Here is a 19,598-nt window from a genome sequence, read left to right as displayed (position 1 = left end):
TTTGGAGTTATATTGAGAAAAGCATATGTATTTTCAGTATTGCTGTAGACAAGCATCTACATAAGACAGTTAAATTAATTGTTGTTTAACAATTAATTATATCAAACTACTTTATATCAAACTACATTTATGCTAACTTTTATTGTTAAAATATTTCATACATTTTAAAGAATATGACAAAAAAGATATTGTAGGTATTGAAGGGGGGTCTCTGGGAGGATTTGGGGTACAAAACGGAAACAAGAATATGATTTAATTATATTTACTTAAAATATGTTTTTTAAATGTTAACAAATTCAGATAAATTGAAATCATGTATCTTTTCTCATTATAATGCAATAAAACTCAAATAAATAAAAAATAAAAAAGAAAACTGTTTAAGATAATTAAGAAATGCAAGATAGTAGTCAGTCAGTCAAACTTGTGGTTATTTTAGGTACTAGTTAGTTAATTACAAAAATAGGCTTTGTTTAGCTGCCTGTATATATGAGAGTTAAGCAGAGAGCTAGAAACAAGCAACATTTGCCTGTTCAGATATACTTTAGATAAACAGATCATCTTCAAACATGTCAGAGATCTACAGAATATGACATTTAAGATGTTTTATTAATATAAGGCTTTTCATGTCAGGGAGACAGCACCTGGCAGTACCCCCATACTACTTCAAAGAAGATGATGACATCAAAGAACTTCCATGTGGAATTTGCTACAAATGTGGCAAAGCTAGCCACTGGGCAGAAACCTGCCCTTGCCTCAACTGCTGCAAACCATGGACAAGCAGGACATGGATGAAGTCAACTGCCAGACTTTGCCAAGACAGGTAGGCCAGTCCTTCATAATTCCTGCTTCACAAAAAGTCTGTCAGATATTCTGGGCCTGTAGGGCAAAGATGGATGCTCCAGCATTGCCAAGGTTTCTTGGGTACCTGTCCAGGCAGCCCAGTCTGTCATTTCTATAGTTTTGGAACTTGCTTGCTGCACTTCCTCTTTACTCAGGAAATATTTATCCTCAGGTCTCTGATGGGGTTGAAGACTAGATAGTTATAGTCTCACATATAAGCTTGATTTATTTAGGATCTAAGAAAATGTCTTAAGGTCTAAAAAAAACATTTTTAGGTTGATAAATGCAAATTATGATAGAAAGTGACTTAAGTACAGAACCTTGGACTCAGTAAGATGGAATATATAACTGAGTACTTTCTTCAAGGTTGCCAAATACTTGATAGTTTTTATAATTGTTCTTTTTTTGGAGGGGGGAGGGTTCTAGACAAGGTTTCTCTGTATAGCCCTGGCTGTTCTGGAACTCACTCTGTAGACCAGGCTGGCCTTGAATTCAGAAACCCACTTGCCTCTGCCTCCCAAGTGCTGGGATTAAAGGCACCACCACTGCTCAGCTTATAATTGTTCTTATTGTATATAGATTATTAATGTTAGAGAGAGAGCCTTTTATTGTACTAAAAGGGGGAGATGTTAAGATAATCTCTTGTGCACTGTGTAAAGGTTGTCTTTGTTTTATTCAAATGTTTATTTCTATTCAGACAGAGGATTGAGTACAGACCAGACTTTGGTATTGTCTCAGTGTTTTACAAACATGTTCTCTATAACCTTCTGATTGGTTTAATAAAGAGCTGATCAACCTGTAGCAAAGCAGGAGAGGATAGCTGGGATATCCTGCAGAGATAAGATGCTGGGAAAGAATCAGGTGCAGGGGATTCACCAGCCAGATGCACAGGAAGAAACAGGTGTCAGTACTGAGGAGACATAAAGAGCCATGTCAGAATGTAGATTAGTATACATGGGTTAATTTAAGTTATACCAGCTAGTTGGGAACAAGCCAACTAAGGTCAAGCCTTCGTAACTACTCAAAGGTCTCCATGTCATTACTTAGGTGGCTGGTGGGTCAAGATAGTCTGGTGATATTTTTGTAAGTTGATTTTGTATCCTGAAAGTGTTGATTATTTCTAGAAGTTTACTGGTGAAATATGTGGGGTCACCTGCAAATAAGGATAATTTGAATTTGTTTTCCTATTTCTATCCTTTAACTCCCTTCTCTTGTCTTATGGCTCTAACTAGTAACTGAAGCACTATATTGGAAAGGAGCGAGGATAATAAAAATTTCTGTCTTGTTCCAAATTTTAATTATATTCTTTCAAGTTTTTTCCATTTAAGATTATGTTGAGTTATAATCCCTCCAGTCCTACTTTCTCTAGGAGTTTTATCATGAAGTCATGGTGGATTCTGTCAAAAAGCCTTTTTTTTCATTTATTGATACAATCATGTGAGATTTTACTTTAAATCAATTTTATGATTTATTAAATTTATTGGCATATGTTGTACCATTCCAGAATCTCATGAATAAAGTCATTTTGATTATGTCAATCTTTTGGATACAGTCCTGTATTAGGTTTGCAAATGTTTTGTTGAGGATTTTTGCATCCATGTTCATCCCATATATTGAACTATAATTTTCTATTTTTTACTTTTTAAAATTATCTTTAATCTTTTTTTGACAGTCCAGTCATTATACCCCTCCCCGTCTGCCCTCCGATAGTTCCTCATCACATTTCTCCTCCCCTGTCTCCAGGAGGATGGCCCCACCCTCCACACCTTGTCAGGCCTCCCTACTCTCTGGGGTCTCAAGTCTTTTGAGGGTTAGGTGCCTCTTCTCTCACCTAGGCCAGACCAGGCAGTCTTCTGCTGTATATGTGTCAGGGCCTCATACCAGCAAGTTGTTGAGTCTTTACCTGGTTTTTGGTATTAGAGTAATATTGGCTTTTTTGAAGAAATTTTGAAGTGTTTCTTTTTTTAATTTTAGAGGTATTGATTGTTGATCTTTTAATGTCTGATAGAATTATGCTATAAATCTATCTGAACCTGGGCTTTTTGTTACTTTTTAAAATGTTTGTATTATGATTCTGCTTAAGTTCTTAATCTCTTGTTGGTTTAACTTCAGTGATATTGAAGAAACTCAACTATTTGTTCTACATTTTTCTAACTCAATGGAGTATCTGTTATAGTTCTGAACTCATAGTAGCTATGTTTGCTTACACAAGACCCACAAAAAATTAGGTGAATCAAAATCTTATCATGGTTCCCTATTCAACCCTGAAGGTTTATATAGTTAATGTGAGCAAGATATTTTATGCAGTAGTGATGCCACTGGTAAGGTGGCCATGTTCCTTTAAATGATCCTAATGAAACTTATTGAGCCACACACTAAGAAACAAACAAAAAACCATGAAAGTAGGCGAGGGACTAGTTGGGAAGAGGAACAGAATCACTAAGAGTGGGAGGAGGTACAAGAGAGAATAATGGGTGTGAATGTGATAGAAATGTATTGTGTATATTTATAACATTGTCAAATGGAACCAAATTCTATGTATAATGAATATATTCTAATAAAATAAAAAACAATTAATAAATCTCACCAAAGAAATGAAATACCACCTCAGTGAATATTTGTATGCACCAAAGAAATTGAAGACATCCCTAGAAAATGGAAATACTATACTCATGGATTGGTAAAATTAATATCATGAAATTATTAGGAGGAATCTATAGATTCAATGTTATTGCCACTCCCCAAATTACAGTGACATTCTTTAATAACATAAAAAGAAATCCTAAAGCTCATAGAATAAAAAACTCCATGGTTAGATGAAGCAATACTAAACAAAACTCTAATAGTCAAGTTATCACAGTACTTGATTTCAAGTCATACAATACAGTCAAACTAACAAAAGCAGCATTGTACTAGAAAAAATAGAAATATAGATTATTGGGATAGAAGACCCAGAAATAAATCCTACATCAAAAATCACATACTTTTACAAGAATGCAAAAAAAAAAAAAGAAAAAGAGATTACCTCTTTAAAAAGTAATCCTAAGAAAACTAGATATTTACCCATGGAAGAATGAAAGTGTCTTAGGGTTTCTATTGCTATAAAAAGACACCATGACCAAGGCAACTCTCATAAAGGACAACATTTAATTGGGCTGACTTACATATTCAGAGGTTCAGTCCATTATCATGATGGGAAGCATGGCAGTGTTCAGGCAGGCATGGTGTTTGGAGGAGCCAAGAGTTCTACATCTTGATCCAAAGGCAGTCAGAAGACTGGATTCCAGGAAGCTAGGAGGAGAGTTTCAAAGCCTGTGCCCACAGTAACATACTTCCTCCAACAAGACACACCTACTCTACCAAGGACACACGTCCTAATAGTGCCACTCTCCATGGGCCAAGCATATTCAAACCATCACAGAAAGCAAATTTTTGTCTGTTGCCTTATACTAAAAAATCAATTCAAAATAGATCAAAGACTTTCATGAAATAGTTGAAACTATAAAACTGTTAGAAAAAATCATAGGAGAATTGGTTCAAGATATAGAGGTGTGCAGAGATTTTGAAAAAGACTCAGTAGCTCAGGAAATAAAAATAATATGAAAGCATGAAATAAAAGTGTTCATAAAGCAGATAAAACACAATAAAGATAGCTTATAGAATGGAAGAAAGTGCTTGTGTGACAGATTAATATCTAGAATATTTAAAGTACGTAACCCAATCAATAACAAACTATTGAGATCATACTTCTTAAAGATTAAGTAAAATTGCTTACCACTGTTTAGCTAAATTGACAAGGCATACAACTATGTCCTAGGAATTTTTACTTATACACATAGACAAATCTACTCTAAGACTTCCTCAGAGAATCTCCAGTGAATGGCACTAAATGCAGAGACTCATAATTGCTCAAGATGCTGATAACAGGCCATTGGCTTCTCAGTTCCAAAGAAGATATGTACAGTGTACTCTTTAAAACTTATGGAACACTGAAGAAGATGGGGCTTTCCTTGAGGCCACACAATTACCAGGGATCCAGCCCATTGTAGTACTGGGGACCCCAAAGGCAAGGTTAGTACCCAAAATCCCAGAAGCTATGCAGGCCACAAAAACTCCAGGGGAGAGACACCCTATTGGACTTAAAGACATGCTGGTCACCAGAACCCTAGGTCACTCAGGCCAGAGGACAGAAAGGAAACAGAAAACAAGGGGGGAAAACACCAAAACATCCACCCATCCAGAAAAGATAAACTCAGAAATCAGCATTTAAACCTATAATAACTGCAAAATCCAGATGGCTAATAGCCAGCATAAGAGTACAATCAATAATAAACAGTCAATGCAACATGGCCCCATCAGAACCCAGATATCCTACTACAGCAGGCCCTGGATATTCCAACACAGCTGAAGCACAAAAAAAATGACTTTAAATCCAATCTTATGAAGATAAAATAGAGGCCGTTAAAGACAGAATGATTAAATCTCTTACAGAAATACAAGAAAATACAAATAGGTGAATAATTAGGTGAATAGGAAGTGAATAAAACTGTTCAAGACCTAAAAATGGAAATAGAAGCAATAAAGAAAACACAAACTGGGGGACTACAGAAGATGGAAAAACTAGCTAAGAGAACAGGAACTGCAGACATAAGCATCACCGACAGAATACAGGAGATGGAAGAGAGAATCTCGGGCATAGAAGATATAATAGAAAAAATGATGCATCAGTCAACGAAAATGCTAAATCTACAAAGTTTCTGATGCAAACCACTCAGGAAATCTGTAATACTATGAAAAGACCTACCCTTAGAATAATCGAAATAGAAGAGAAAGAAGATTCCCAGCTCAAACATCCAAAAAATATTTCCAACAAAATTATAAAAGAAAAATTTCCTAGGCTAAAGAAGGACATGTCTATACAAGTACAAGAAGCTCTTACACTAATTAGAATGGCTAAGATCAAAAACTCAAAGGAGCAGGGGGATACTCCTCTATTGCTGGTGGGAGTGTAAACTTGTACAACCACTTTGGAAATCAATTTGGTGGTTTTTCAGAAAATCTGCAATAGTCCTACCTCAAGACCCAGCTAAATCACTCTTGGGCATATACCCAAAAGATACTCCACCATAGTACAAGCTCAACTATGTTCATAGCAGCTTTATTTATAATAGACAGAATCTGAAAACAACTCAAATACCCCTCAACTGAAGAATGGATACAGAAAACGTGGTTCATTTACACAATGGAATACTATTCAGCTATTAAAAACAAAAACATCATGAATTCTGCAGGCACATGGATAGAACTTGAGAATGTCACCTTGAGTGAGGTAGCCCAGACCCGAAAGGACTTGCATGGTATGTACTCATTTGTAAGTGGATATTAGCCATAAAGCACAGAATACCCACAATACACCCTACAGACCATAGCAAAGTTAAATAAGAGAGAAGGACCAAGTGAGGATGCTTGAATCACACTTAGAAGGGGGAACAGAATGTCATAGTAGGCAGAGAGAGGGAAGTAAGTGGGGGGGGAGAGTGGGGGAGGAGAATGGGGGCAGGATCACGTGTGTGGAGAGACAAGAGAGAGACTTGGAAACCTAGGGGAATGAATAGAAATCTGCAGCTGCCAGGAGTGGGGGCTAGGGGGAATTTTTAGGAAGTCCCAGAGACATGAGATGGGGGAACTCTCAAGAGTCAATGTGGGTGACCTTAGCAGAAATGCCTAACAGTGGAGACATAGAACCTGAAGAGGTCACCTCCTGTAGTCACGCAGGACCCCCAGTAGAAGGATAAGGACATCAACTCACCCACAAAAATTTGTCCAATCTAAAACAAACTGTATGTTTAAGGCTTTGCATTTGTGTGTTTCATGTTCTGTAAATATTACTAAAATGAATTAACATACATTGCTAACATACATTGAACTGGAGTGGGTAAGTTTGTTTCTCATGATGGCACATGATAGTAATTCCAGAACATTTGTGCAAATAATTATGAAACACAAGTCAAATGTCTTTCATTTGCAGAATAGAAATACAAATATAGAAAAGGGAAGTCTTGAATATATCCTACTATGTTGGCATAAAGCTTGAGGCACCAGTATGACCACTTAATTTTATGTTTATGAGTTCTCTATCTGCATACACACCTGCATGCCAGAAAAGGGCATCAGATCATATTATACATGGTTGTGAGCCACCATGTGGTTTCTTGAAGAGCAATCAGTGAGCTAAGCCATCTGAACCACTAATCCAACTCTCCAACCCAACCACTCTTCCCATCCTCCCAGGTCTGTGTTCACCCCTTGTGGCCTCCCCTCCAAAATAAGATAAAAACAAAAATAAGTCCAATCTGTGTTATCCATCTAGCCACCAGTATATTGCCAAACTCCCATTTTCCAGCCCTTAAAGAAAAATGATGGGGGCTGGCGAGATGGCTCAGCAGGTAAGAGCACTGACTGCTCTTCCGAAGGTCCTAAGTTCGGATCCCAGCAACCACATGGTGGCTCACAACCACCTGTAATGAGATCTGACGTCCTCTTCTGGTGCGTCTGAAGACAGCTACAGTGAATTACGCCGGAGCAAGTGGGACCTGAGCAAGTGGGGCAGCAGAGGTCCAGAGTTCAATTCCCAGCAGCCACACATATGATGGCTCACAGCCATCTGTACAGCTACAGTGCATTCATACACATAAAATAAATTTAAAAAAAAAGAAAGAAAAGAAAAATGATTCCTTCCCCGGCCCTGTTCCCACCAGTAGCCATCAATTGTAGAGAGCCATACTTCACCATCCTTATCACGAAGAGTTCTCCTTGAAAGCTTCCTGTCTACATTGTTACTTTGGGACAGTGAGGGGAGGAGATTGTCACAGAAGCTTTCTATGTCTCTCTCAACTGGGCCACATGATTTTTAATAAATGCCTTTAGGTAATCTCCTTCCATGTGGATCTGAAATGGCTTGTGACTTAAGTGAGGCAACAGATGAATGTAGAGGTGGTCATTCCATGTCTTTTAAGGTCATACATTTAAAAGGCCAAGTACCTTTCAGTGCTTTTGGAGGCTTGAACTGCCAGGTAAGAATTCTGAGTGCCCTGATGGGGAGACCAAGTAGACAAGCTAAATGGCGAGGGAAGTCCCTCCCAGTCCCTCCAAATAGCCAGCTGTTACAGATCTATAATAGAGCAGAACACTTGGAGTGAGACTAGCAGAGGAACTAATCAGCTGAATCCAGCAAATCTTCAAAACAATGAAAAAAAATTTGTTTTCTGTAGACAATCATTTTAGAGTGGTTTATAATGCAGTTATAGATAACTGAAATGATAAAACAAGTAAGACAAAATATTAACAGTAGGAACCCAATCTAAGAAAAAGGTATATGGGAACTCCTAGATTATTCATGCAACTTTCCTGTCTGCTTGAAATTATGCAAAGGTAAAGTAAATTAACAACTATACAATACTGCATTTACACAATTAACTACAAATATTTACCTAAAACTGCTTTTTACATATAATGTATAAAAATTAAACAAATCCAATAAACAAAAAAGCAAGAAAAATTAACTAATTAACACTAATTCAGAAGTTAACAATGGGGTAAGTTAATTTGTCAGGCCCAAAATGTTTTAAATGTCAAAAGATAGTAAGAGAAAACATACATTCAATCAAATGCAAAAACTGTCGGAATCTGCACTGAATTTCAGCTGAATGAGTAGCAAGGGTGCAGGAGCCTCCTTCAGATCTGAAACCCTGTGAGTACAGTGCTTTCCATCTGCTTTCTCATCAGCATTTTTGCCTTTTGACTTCCCATCAGAATGGCCTCCTAAGCCCTGTCTCCAGTATTCTAGGCCTTCAGTAGTTCACACCTCTAAACTTTTCCAAATCCCTTACGAAAAGGTGTTACATATGCAGGTGGTTACAGAAATGCTCCCATTGTACTACCTGTTACCTGCATTTCCAGCCTTCTCTTTGCTGTGACAAAATGTCCCACCAGAACTTAAAGGAGGTGGAGTTATATAGGGTCATGGATTCAGTACATGCATTGGAAGGGTGTGGCAGAACACAGCATCTCAGATTTCAGTAACTAGGAAGCACAGATGATAATGTTAGTGCTAACAGGCTTTCTACTTCTGCTTCATATGGGCCTGAGGACAGTGCCACCCACACTCAAGGCAAGTCTGGTCCCCCTTAGTTTAACCTTTCTGAAAATTCCTAATCTCTTAGGCAGTTCTCAGGTCATTTTAGTTGATAGTCAAGATTAAACATTATAGGGCATATAACTTTCTTCCTTCCTTTCTTTCTCTCTCTCTCTCTCTTTCTTTCTTCCTTTCTTTCCTTCTTTCTGCTTTTGGACAAGTACAGCTACTAGGTAGACACATGGTATGTGATTCCATGAAATTTTTCATAGAGGCTGAGATGTTAATTGTTCATAAGTATAAGGTAAAGTAGAACCATCGCATAAACCATATTCTGTAATTTGAAGGGCTTCATAGAAAGCCAGTGGGAATGATGGCAGTGCCTAAAGCCTTTTCTACTTTTACTTTTCATCTTTATTCCAGACAAGAAAAGAGCCCCACTAGGTAGTGAATCTGAGAAAGAAAGGGTCAGTGATGGAGTAGCTCTTACCTAAATGTGCAGATTAACTCAGGGCTCCTAAAGCCAAGATAGGACAGTATAAAATCCAAGTGTAGCTGCGTTAGCTACTTTTCTTTCTGTTGGTCTGATAAAACACTATGACCATGGCAACTTAGAGAAAGAAGGGAATGTTTGGGCGCATGGTTTCAGATAGTTAGGTGTCCATCACTGTCATGGTAGGGAGGCATGGTAGCAGGCAGCCAGAATGGCAGTCGGATCAGCAAGCCAAGGGCTCAAACATGAAACAGAGAGAGCAATAGGAAAGTGCTTGACTCTCTAAATACTCAAAGCTCACATTCAGTGGCATACTTCCTCCAATAAGGGCATACACCTAAAACTTTCCCATACAGGAGCAATTAATGACCAAGTGCTCAAATACGTGAGACTTTAGGAAATATTCTCATTCAAACCACCAGTCCACTAGCTGGTCCCAACAAATTTCATAAGATAATACCCATTAAGTAACCAGTCAAAAACTCAAGGCATTTAGTTCTAATTGACAAGAGTTAAATTATAGAGTCGGTTGACAGTAAGACATGAGTTAGTGATTTATAAGTAAGGGAAGCTGCAAATCTCAAATAGTTAAAACTGTCCCTTATGTCTTCATTACCTACTTTAGAATTGTAGTTATTTCTAGTTGGTAGGCTACTGATTCACCAGACAACAAATAATAAGACCAAACTTACAATATATAGACACTATAAGGTAGGTCAATAATTAGTCATTTGTTGAACAAATGTTTCTTTAATTTCTAAAGACTTATTTTATTTATGTGTATGACTGTCTGTGTATGTATGTGATCCACCTGTGTGCCTAGTGAACATGGTATTTAGAAGAAGGGTTGGATCAACTGGAAGAACTAGAGATAAAAGGGGTTGTGAGCCACCACTCATATTCTAGGAACTGAACTTGGTTCCACTGGGCCACCTCTCTACAGAAGTTTTTGAGTTCTTTCTACAAGCAATTTCTAGGCACTGGAAAGGTGCATTAGATCATTTTCATTCTAATAATTAGTATCTGAGGCCAGGCAACTTTATAAAGGTTTATTTAGTTCTGGAGGTTTGAGGGTATAGAACTGGCATTTGCTCAGTTCTGTTGACAGCCAGGTTGGTGGAGCTGCATTCAGGAGCAAAAAAAGTATCACATACTAAACAGAAAGCCAAAGCATGGTTCAAAGTTTGAGTAACTCACTGTCACTCTAGGAGACCAGCATTTTCTTAGGAAGGTGACATTTCCAATGATCCAAGCTTCCTGCTTGGCTCAACTACTTGAAGCTTCCATAATCTCCCATATCCTCACACTGTGGACGATGAAACAAGCACATAAACCCTTATAGGAGAATAAAATTGAACCTATAACAGGTGGTAAAGCTGAATAGCAGTTCGATATGCCAGTGAAGGAAGAAAACAGAGACAAAGATGGAATGGCTCAGAATACAAGTTCCAGGATTCTAAATGCAATCTGTGTTTCTGAACTCTGACCACAGATTCTCAAAGTAGTTTTTCTTTGAGTCCCTGCTGTCTTTGTGCTGTTCTCCAAAGCCTTCACTGTCACATTTGCTATTACTGAAGTGCCTTCTTGCTTCTTTTGTTCAATCTATTCAAAGCCCTTTTGTCATTAGGACCTTTCTCAAATCTTTCCTCTTCTGGGAAGCCTTTCCTGAGAACTGTATTTCTAGATAGAGTATGATTTAAGAGTCAAAACATGTGCTTTATATTAAACAGATATTTATTTGAATCTCTGCTCCACCATTTATTAGCTGTGTAATGTCTTCTGAGACTTTGCTCACATTTAAGAAGATAATATCTCACTTGTAGAATTTTTATAATAATTTAAATGTGGTACCACTTTGAGCTTCAGTTTTCCCATTTATAAGGTGAGAAAAGATGTTAGGAATGTTCTAGGTATAATTTTTGATATATCTAGTTTTCTTTTTTGTCCATTTCAGATTCCTGGGGCCCTCACACTCTCTTTCTTTACACGTTCTAACTAGGGAAAGCCTCACTTCTAGGGATTTGCCCATCTGCATTAGTGGAGTAAGCCCTGGAATATGCATTCTGAGATACACTCTCAATGGAATTTCAAAGGGAACAACCCTAGGGAAAGAGTGTTCAGGACTCAGTCTACTTGAGGGCTAAGTGAGAATACATTATTGACTGTTCCTTAAGACATACTAGTTAGTAGGCCATGAAAATTATGTGCTTGTAAATGTTATGTTAGCTTGAAGAGAAAGATCATAGACTCCCAAGGGCAGTCTGAGTACAAAGACTGTTGTGGCCAGAAATTGCAGGCTATCAAAATGAATTGAGTTCATTTTCCTAATTTTCCTGTTATCTCAGAGAAACTCATAATCCAGGCAGTCAATAAAGATCCTTCTTCAGTGTGCCGACTCCTACCTACAGTTAGGTGGAGAGACAACAGATAGCAAATGTCTAATGATTCCCACCTGGAGGAGGAACTCTTGAAAACAGGGTCACAAAGTGGGGAAAACCCCTCCTTGCAGGTGTAAATCAAAGCAACTAAGATAAATATGGTCTGACTGGTTAGAGATGTGATCCAGGGAGCCCGGAGGAGGGGACTGATACTAGTTTCCTACTGAGATCTTAACAATAACTGGAGTAGTATACCCAGTGATAATGACAGAGGAGAGATACTAGTGTGATATTCCCAGTGAATGACAAGTAGGAGTCAATAATCCAGAGGTCAACATCTTGACGCATCTTATACCAGAAGTTAGGGCAGGGAGGAGCCCACAATGAAGCCAAGATCTGCAAGTAGTCATACAGGATGGAGATCAGACTGAAGAAAAAAGCTGAGAAATCTGGAATAGTGTGATGGAAAAACAGAGACTGAAAGAAGCCAAAATCCAAAGCCAGGTAATGGTTCACTTCACCAAGCAGGGAAGAGAGACGTCGATGATTTGGTCTGACGTCAGTCATTTCTGAAACACCTCTGACTTTCAAAGTGACAACTATCTGAAAACAACCCTAGGAGCAGCCTCAGAAATAGGAAGAAAGCAGAGGCATAACACAATGCCAAATACACTAGCTCTATGAGAACAGAAAAGAGAAGGGTGGCCTATAGTGGACTAGAAAAATACACATATTCCTAGCAACAGTAAAGGGGAATCTTGAAGGCTAATAACTAGATATCAGGCTATATAATAACAAGCACACTATTCCATGCCCTACATGTAGACCTTAAAGTCCTGTAGGAATAAAATTAAAAAGAAATAAGGGCTGGAGGTGCAGTTCAGAGCTCGGCAAACATTCTTGGGGCTTTGGGTTCAGGCCATAGTACTGAAAATACATGAAGAGAAATGGACAGTGACAAATGGCGGTATTCCATTTCCTGTCTTATTTGTGACTTCTCAAAATGCAAAGGTTAAAATCCAACTGGCAGGGAAGGCTGCCTATCCAAACCTTCTCTCACTCATACCCGCTTTTAAAATCCTGAAGTGAGGTCTAGGGCATATTGGGGACAACTGTATACTCTTGAAAGTATCTAGAGTAGTGTGAACACTCACCATTGTTAGGTAAGTGAGGATGAGGTAGGCATGGAGCTTCACAATACTTCCATGTCAAACTATGTGTATTTTCTTAAGTTAAGTATGCATTTTTTAACCTTTCCATACATTTCATACTATGCCTACATCATCAACTTTACTTGTTGCTGTAACAAAATATATGACAAACCTGAGAAGGAAAGGCTGTATTTGGATTACAGGTCCAGTGGATATAAGCTGTTACAGCAGAGACAGTCGACAGCAGGAGCAGAGGTTAATCTGGTCACATTGTCTACACAGGAAGCAGAGAGATTAATGTTTCTCCTTTTTATTTAGTCTTGGATCCCAGCCCATGACATGATGTCACTCACACAGCAGCTAATCTAACCTAAATAATCCCTTATAGACACAGCCAGAAATTTGTTTACATAGTGATCTTAAATCCCATAAAGCTAATGATCAACCGTTTTCATAAGCATTATATATAGAACTCTCTTTCCTACTGCTTGGCTCAAGGGGTCAAATGTTACCTCTTTGAATTGTTCCTTTCATTTGTGATCTGTTCTTACTCAGCAAACTCTTAAGGCTTATATTGATCAATTTATTTCCTTATGTAGTCTTTCTCATCCTTGTCTACAAGTTATAAATCTACTTAGAGAATCAAATAGAAAGTAGTAATTTTAATGCCCAAAATTTCATATATACTCACACAGTAAATATTTTTTAGCTCTCTGCACTCTTTCCCTTGAAAATCATCCATTAATTCTCATTGAGAATCTATTTTACACTGTGAGCCCCCAAAACATGGTGGCCATAGCTTTAGCACCTTTTCATCCCTACTGTTTAGATAGCATAGAGCCTGGAAAAAATGAAAAAATACACTGAATGTTGGGTAGTGTGAGACAACACAAAAGAAGTGTAAACTGTGGCTGTTCTTATTGAGAGGCTTCTAGTTTTGGATGGCCATTTCCTCCCTCTATCATATTTCAATGAACAGTAAACTAGCACACTTAATGAATCAAATACATGATTTAATCAAACACATGATTGGTACTCATCTTTTCTTTGCACTTGCCTCTTTTCCTGCCATCAATTATGTCTTGATTTCAAGAGTTAGTTCAGGGTGATCATAGTATGTCCACTGATCATTACTTTCATCCTCTCTAGTCGTCGAGTCCAACTTAGATTTGAACCTAAACTGATTTTTGTAAATTTTCCCAGACTTGCTTTTTAAATGTTCTTTTGAACATATTATTCTTATTTGAATAGGATGCATTCTATTAAACATGGGTTTGTGGTTATCCACCCTGAAGGAGGTTACTTACTTCCCAAAGCTTCAATTTCTCATTAAAATGAAGAGTAGTAGTGACTCCTTGAGAATGGTAAGAACATCATATGAAAAAAAAAATGTTAGTAAAGATTTAAACAGCAGCATGTCATCAGCACTTTAAGAAAAAAATCCAAACTCAGTAATGTCAGGATGATGAAAAATTTGTAATTTCCACAGTTATGACTAGCAAACTAATATGGTGCTTAGACACTGTATAATCACTTGACAGAGAATTTGAGGAAGCCCTTGTTACATCTTCAAAGGTTTTGTGTAGCAATGAGGATTTGAGAAGTGTTGCCCATAAGAATGAATGTTCTGGGTGAGTAGCAAAAGGTTTCCAGTCAAACAAAGAGGGAACTTTCTCAAGCTCTTAATGGATGCTGCTGTTGTGGAATTGCATTCTGATCATCTAAGACAGAGCAAAAAGCTACTATTGCCTGAAAGCCCAGGATTAGTCTAGAAGGTACAACAAAATACCCTGGTGGGAGGTTTTGGGGATTTTTGTTTTGGTTTGTTTTGGTTTAGCTTTGGTTTGTTTTTTGTTGTTTTGTTTTGTTTTGAGATAGAGTCTTTCTATATGATCCAGCCTCAATCTTAAGGTCCTTAGCCTCCTAAATCCTAGGACTTCAGTTATGAACTGTCATGTTTAGCTGGAAGGATTCTTAATGCATAGATTCCTGAGCCTCAACTCCAGGGATTTTGATACATTAAATATATGAATTTCTAACAAGTAACCATCTTAGGACTAGACTTTGGAAACTATAAGTACAGGCTTAAAAATTATGTGTTAGCAGGTCTGGTGTGGAAATGGATATGCTGTAGTCCTATGGGGTTCCCAAGTGATGCAGAGGCCACACTTTGAGTAGCTAGAAACTAGATTCCCAGATAGCTACGATACATATTAAAGTGTGAGTAGAAACAATGCCCGTTGTAACTTCAAGTCTTCCTGCTTGGAGACTTCAGTTTCATTCAAAGTTAGAGTAAGCTGGGCAGTGGTGGCGCACACCTTTAGTCCCAGCACTTGGGAGGCAGAGGCAGGCAGATTTCTTAGTTCGAGGCCAGCCTGGTCTCCAGAGTTCCAGGACAGCCAAGGATACACAGAGAAACCCTGTCTCAAAAAAAAAAAGAAAAAAAAAACAAACAAACAAACAAAAAGAATAGACAAAGTTAGAGTAAAACCTCATGTCATTTTCACACATATATTTTGCCTGAATATTTTCAATTTCTGTCATTTTCCACTGAAATACTTGATTATTTATATATAAAAGTCATATAGTAGACTTTCTTAGATGATAGAAAATTTCTTAAAGAGCCTAGTATATATGGGAATATGTAGCAAGAAAGAAAGACTGGGAAATTATTACGTGTACCTATACTGAGGCTATCTAATTGTCCTAAGTGAACTTATTAAAACCATGTCAAAGCAGAAAATGTAAATGAAATGCAGCTGAGACTCATTAATTTTTAAATGTCATCTTTATTTATTTGCATGTAGGCATGCATGTGCCACCATGCTCACATAGAGATCAGATGAAATCTGTGGCAGTTGATTGTTTCTGCCACAGGTGCTCTGAGACTCAAACTCAGGTCATCAAATTTGACAAGTGCATTTCCCCACTGAGCCATCTCACTAACCTATACCTAGACTCTTAATTGTGAAATTCAAAAGGAGAAAGTTTTGAAATTCTCATCAATGTGTATCTGTGTCTCTGGTCTTCAAATTCCTGAACCATCTCTCCTCACATAACTCAAGAATTTTAAAACTTGAGTGCCTCTCAGGAGGCAGCTATATCAGGCTCCTGTCAGACAGCACTCGCTGGCATCCACAATAGTGTCTTGGTTTGGTGACTGAATACGGGAAGAATTCCCAGGTGGAGCAGTCTCTGGATTGTCCTTCCTTTAGTCTCTGCTCCATAATTAGTCTCCACTACTCCTTCCATGGGTATTTTGTTCCCCCTTTTAAGAAGGAACGAAGTATTCACATTTTGGTCTTCTTTGAGAGGCTCTGACAATACCTGACTAATACAGAAGTAGAGGCTCATAGCCATCCATTGGACTGAGTACAGGGTCCCCAATGAAGGAGCTAGAGAAAGGACCCAAGGAGCTGAAGGGTTTTCAGCTTCTTAGGAGGAACAACAACATGAACTAACTAGTACCCTCAGAGCTCTCAGGGACTAAAACTCCAACCAAAGAGTACACATGGGGGGACTGATGGCTCCAGCAGCATATGTATAGCAGAGGATGGCCTAGTCGGTCATCAAAGGGAGGAGAGGCCCTTGGCCCTGTGAAGGTTCTATGCCCCAGTGTAAGGGGAATGCCAGGGCCAATAAGCAGGAGGGGGTGAGTTGTCGAGCAGGGGAAGGGGGGAGGGAACAGGGGTTTGTTCTTGTTGTTTTTATTTTATTTTATTTTTTTTGAAGGGGAACCTGGGAAAGGAGGTATTGTAAATAAAGAAAACATCTAATAAAATAAATAAATAAATAAATAAATAAATAAATAAATAAATAAAATGAGTGCCATAATTAGAGTCATAGGAGCACAGGAGCAAGGATTTAAGACTCAAACTGTGACAGGATGTGAAGCCATAAATTAGAATTTTTCACAAATAGTTTAAATTATTTGGTGTTGATCAAAATGTGAAGAGGATCACATACATAGTCAGAAGCTCTTAGGACAAAAAGTCTTTTTTTCTCTGCTGAGGCAAACCTTTTTTGAACTGACTCTAATTAGTTTTAAACTTTTAAAAGTTGTGACAACTGTGGTAAGAAGATTAAAAAATCACCAAAGTGTGAGCAGTGGACTAAGAGAATTCCTGCCTTCTTATATATCAAGAACTGTGGTAGCATTTTGCAATATTCATACAGGAGAATGAGCTGGAATAGGCAACTGTTCCAGGAATTCTGGCCTTTAAAATTTATGGCCTTTAAGATTGATTGAGCTTAACACCTGGAGTTGTGCTCCAAAGCAAACAGCGGCTGCTTCAGACTTTGCCGAGAACAGGAGTCATGGGCTTGGAACAGCTTTATTCTCAAGGGATAAGACAAGAGGAAATGCACCTGGGACTGGTAAGGGGAACCCCCTGTCTGCAGGGATTCTTTCCTCCCCAGGTTGGACCCTTTCACCTGTATCTCTATAGTCCATTGCACCACACATAAAACATACACACTCTTAAGTGTGGAATGTTTTATTCACTATGTGATTTAGGCTCTAGAAATGTTATATTTTAATAAGCTTATTTAAAAAAAAATCAGCACTAAGCTGAGTGTGATAGCTCAGACCTATAATATGTCAACATTCAAACAGTACAGAAGGACCAGAAGTTCAAGGACACCCTCAGCTACATAGCAAGTTTGAGCCCAGACTGGCCTACAAGAGATCCTGACTCAAAAAACTAAAAACAAACAAATGAACTACTCCTGCCCCCCCACCCCCGGCAAAAAACCCTTGAGCTCCAGGACTGGAGAGACATATATAACCTTCACTTGTGCTGGGGGAGTAACATAGTGCAATGGTCACTGAGCTGAGATTCAGTAGGTATAGGTCGTGGCCAGGTAGTTTTACTCAGGAGCTCCAGGAACATCTTCAGATACTCATTTCCATCATTTGTTAAAATGGAGTTGAATAAGTTGGCTTCAAGATTCTAGTATGAAGCTCTAATTCAGTACCTTCCTATCGAGTCAAGTGGTATAATAATTTAGAGCATAGACCTTGGTGTCATGATACCTTCGTTCAAAACTCTACTTATTTGATTCTGGGCTGTTAAAACTCGGTTTATCATATTATGTTAGTTTGAATGAAAAATTTCCCCCATTGGCCTAGGCATTTGAACACTTGGTGCCCAGTAGTTGGCACTGTTGGGGAGGCTTAGGAGGCATGGCCTCACTGGAATAAATATCTCATTGGAGGCGGGCTTTAGGAGTTTAGACTCATGCCATTTCTAATCCACACTCTTCCCTCTCTCTTCTGTCTCTCCTTCCTTCCCTCCCTCCCTCGTTTCTTCCCTCCTTTGCTTTGTGCTTTGTGGTTTTACATATGAACTCTCAGCTTCCTGTTCCTGCCACCATGCCTACTGCTTGGTGTCATGCCTCTCCTCTACCATCATGGATTCTTACCCCTCCGAAGCAGTAATTCCAAAATAAACTCCATTCTTTCTGTAAGTTGCCATGGTCACTGTGTCTTATCACAGCAACAGAAAAGTAACTACATCACACATATAAACGTAGTTAATAGTAATAGTAATCACTGTGTCTTATCACAGCAACAGAAAAGTAACTACATCACACATATAAACGTAGTTAATAGTAATCATAACTGTACACATACAAAATTACTAGTGGAGTACAGAAATGTAGGGTTAGTGGGGGTACCACATCCCCTCTGTCACAGGGCTTGGCCACTCTGGGAAGCAGGACATGGGAAGTGACTGTACTTACCCCATGCTGTTGCTGATGGTGTCAGGCTGTAGAGCAGCCCCAGAACACTGCGCCAGAGATGGGAAAGCACAGTTTGAGGTGCAGGACAATCGGAGCTGGCTTGGGAGTCCCCAGGCCTGTTACAAGGCCAGGGCCATCTGGTTCTCAGGCTTTCAGATACCCAGGTGTCACTGGGAGTCGCAGAAGAGCGGAGAACCGAGTAGGGGCCCAAAGGCTGGATCTAACGGGGGTGGGGGGATGGAGAGGAAGGGGAATTCAGACTGGTCTGGCAGAGAAAGGCAGGGGCAGGCTTGATCTTGGCTTGGTGGCAGCCATGGTTGGAAGCACAAAGAGGCCTACTGGAGATTACATGGCAGCTATGTAGGCAAAGGCCTTCTCCATGACTCCCCACAGCAGATCCCAATGAAAAGAGGAAGTCCATGGTTTTAAGGCACTTATTTCCATGGGGGAGAGTGGATGAGTAAAACCCTACCCCACTTCTCAGGGTGGTCCTGAGATTAAGTACCTTTTGCAGGGAGGAGTGTCTGGGAAGGGAAGCTTATTGGCTAAGTCCTCCAGACTTTTAGGTACCTCATTAAAATGGAGATCTGTCTTGAGCCTATGTGACTATAGGTCATGTCCTCTCTAAGTGGAGGGGTTTGAGGTGTTGCCCTTATATGACTGATAGCCACAAACCTCTCTATGGGGGAGGGGGCTGTAGCTATGTGACAGGGGCCTGATGTCCAGGAACATGCAAAAGGCCTACTGTCCTTTTGGGGTCACTGGGGTTTCTACCCTTAGCTTACCCGGTGTCTTAGTCAGGGTTTCTATTCCTGCACAAAATCATGACCAAGAAGCAAGTTGGGGAGGAAAGGGTT

General features: G+C 39.0%; 1 long non-coding RNA gene across 1 annotated transcript in view; it reads left to right on the top strand.

Annotated features, from left to right (window-relative positions):
- The first annotated feature begins 639 nt into the window (after positions 1-639).
- LOC116087891 overlaps positions 640-19,598 on the top strand; it is a 118,079-nt gene continuing 99,120 nt past the window's right edge. The window contains exon 1 of the long non-coding RNA XR_004117685.1: positions 640-820. This is a non-coding gene — a long non-coding RNA (uncharacterized LOC116087891). The remainder of the gene's footprint in view (positions 821-19,598) is intronic.

This window comes from Mastomys coucha, chromosome X (assembly GCF_008632895.1).
Source record: "Mastomys coucha isolate ucsf_1 chromosome X, UCSF_Mcou_1, whole genome shotgun sequence".
NCBI classification, from domain to species: Eukaryota; Metazoa; Chordata; class Mammalia; order Rodentia; family Muridae; genus Mastomys; species Mastomys coucha.
This window is presented reverse-complemented; position numbering and strand designations above follow the sequence as displayed.